The following is a 2,829-nucleotide window of genomic DNA, read 5'->3' as shown; positions in this document are numbered from 1 at the left end:
GGAAAGTGTGATAACATGATCCTAGGATTTAAATACATTAGATTTTTGTGTTCAGTTTTCAATAAAAGGATCACAGGACATACAAACAGGAAAGTATGGCAAATTAAAAGTCAACAGAAACTGTCCCTGAAAATGACCAATGACAGACCTAGTAGATAAGATTTTAAGGCAACTGCTTTAGGGATGCTCAAAAAAAGGAAAGGAAGATTGTGGAGAAGGTCAAAAAATAATGCACAAACAGACTGACTGATAAAGACAAAGAAAACGCAGAAAGAAACCAAAAAGAAATTCTGGAGCTGAAAAATGCAAAAATTGAAGTGAAAAACTCACTAGAGGGATTAAAAGACTGATTATAGACCTCGCAGAAAAAAATCAATCAGTAAACTTGAAGACAGGACAATGGAAATCATTGTGACTGAGGAACAGAAAGAAAAAAAAATGCATATATATATATATATATATATATATAATGTTGGCAGAGCCTAAGGGGCCTCTGGGCCACATGAAATGGATCAATATATTCATTGTGGGAGTTACATAAGAAGAGCCAGAGGAAGAGGCAAAGAGAATACTTAAAAAAGAAATAATAGCTGGAAACATTCAAAATCTGATGAAAGGCATGAATAAAACTTCCAAGGTGCTCAACAAACTCCAGGTAAGATGAATTAAAAGAGACCCACATCAAGACACATGATAATCAAATTTTTTTAAGACAGACCAAGATGGAATCTTCAAAGCAGTAACAAATAAGTAACTTGTCACATACTAGAGGAACTTTAATAAGATTAGTGGTATATTTCTCATCAGAAACTCTGAAGGCCAGACGTCAGTATGCCAATACATTCAAAGAGCTTAAAAAAACAAAAACCTGTAAATCAAGAAATTAAGTATAAGATATAAATAAATGGAACACATCCCATATTCATGGGTTGGAAGACTTAATATTGTTAAGGTATCAAGACTACTCAAAGTGATATACTGATCAAGTGAAATCTCTAGCAAAATTCCAATGGTTTGTTTGGCAGAAATAGAAAAATCTAACCTAAAATTCATATGGAAACTCAAGCACCTTGACTAGCTAAAACAATCCTGAAAAAGAAGAATAAAGCTGGAGGAATTACATTTCCTGATTTGAAAAACACTACAAAACTATAGTAATCAATACCCTGATACTGGCATAAAGACAGACATATAGACCAAAGCAATAAAATAAACAGCCCAGAAAATGAACCTTCACATGTATGGTCAAATGATGTTTAACAAAGGTGCCAAGACATTTCAATGAAGAAAGGACAGTATTTTCAACAAATGTTGCTAGGAAAACTGAACATCCATAGGCAAAAGAATGAAATTAGATGTTTATCTAACACCATGTATAAAATTAACTTAAGATGGATCAAAGATCAAAATGTAAAACCTCAAACTATACAACTCTTAGAAGAAAACATAGGACAAAAATTTTACAGCACTGATTCCATAGTGATTTATTTGATATGATACGAAAAGCACAATTAACAAAAGGAAAAACAGACAAACTGAACTTCATGAAAATGAAAATGTTCTGTATATTAAAAGACTATCAAAAGAGTAAAAAGGTAACACACAATATGGGGTAAAATATTTGAAAATCATTTATATGATAAGGGAGTTAACATTCTGAATATATAGAGATTTCCTAATACTTAAAAAAAATGAGTATGATTCAAAAATGGACAAAGAGCTTGAATACATATTTCTCAAAGAAGATATACAAATGGCTAACAAGTATGTGAAAAGATATTCAACATCACTATTCATTCAGCTCAGTTCAGTCACTCAGTCGTGTCCGACTCTTTGCAACCCCGTGAATCGCAGCACACCAGGCCTCCTTGTCCATCACCAACTCCAAGAGTTCACTCAAACTCATGTCCATCGAGTAGGTGATGCCCTCCAGCCATCTCATCCTCTATTATCCCCTTCTCCTCCTGCCCCCAATCCCTCCCAGCATCAGGGTCTTTTCCAATGAGCCAAATCTTCGCATGAAGTGGCCAAAGTATTGGAGTTTCAGCTTTAGCATCAGTCCTTCCAATGAATACCCAGGACTGATCTCCTTAAGAATGGATTGTTTGGACCTCCTTGCAGTCCAAGGGACTCTCAAGAGTCTTCTCCAACACCACAGTTCAAAAGCATCAATTCTTTAGTGCTAAGCTTTCTTCACAGTCCAACTCTCACATCCATACATGACACTGGAAAAACCATAGGCTTGACTAGATGGACCTTTGTTGGCAAAGTAATGTCTCTGCTTTTTAATATGCTATCTAGGTTGGTCATAACTTTCCTTCCAAAATGCAAATCAAAACTATAATAAGATCCCACACCAAACCCATGAGAATGAATACTGTCTAACAGGTAAACCAACACAGAGAAAATAACGAGTGGTTGATAAGGATATAGTGAATTGGAGCTACAGTGCTTTATTGGTAGGAATGTAAAATAGGAAAGCTATTGTAGAAATCAGTATGGTGGTTCTTCAAGAAATTACAACTATAATATGTCTGGCAATTTTAATTTTAGGTATATACTCAAAATAATTGAAAGACCGCCTGGAAGAGTTAGGTGTACACTCACATTCATAGTCGCATTATTCACAATTGCTAAAATGTGGACCCAAGTGTCAACTGACAAAAAATTGGATCAACAAAATGTGGTACATATATTTGATCCTCTGTATCTGCAGGTTTTGCATACATTCAGTTCAATTCAGTTGCTTAGTCGTGTCCAACTCTTTGCAAACCCATGGACTGCAGTGCACCAGGCCTCCCTGTCCATCACCAACTCTCGGAGTTTACT

Source organism: Bison bison, unplaced genomic scaffold, assembly GCF_000754665.1.
Source record: "Bison bison bison isolate TAMUID 2011002044 unplaced genomic scaffold, Bison_UMD1.0 scf7180017864490, whole genome shotgun sequence".
Lineage (NCBI taxonomy): Eukaryota > Metazoa > Chordata > Mammalia > Artiodactyla > Bovidae > Bison > Bison bison.
The sequence above is the reverse complement of the archived record's forward strand: the minus strand, read 5'-3'. Positions refer to the sequence as shown.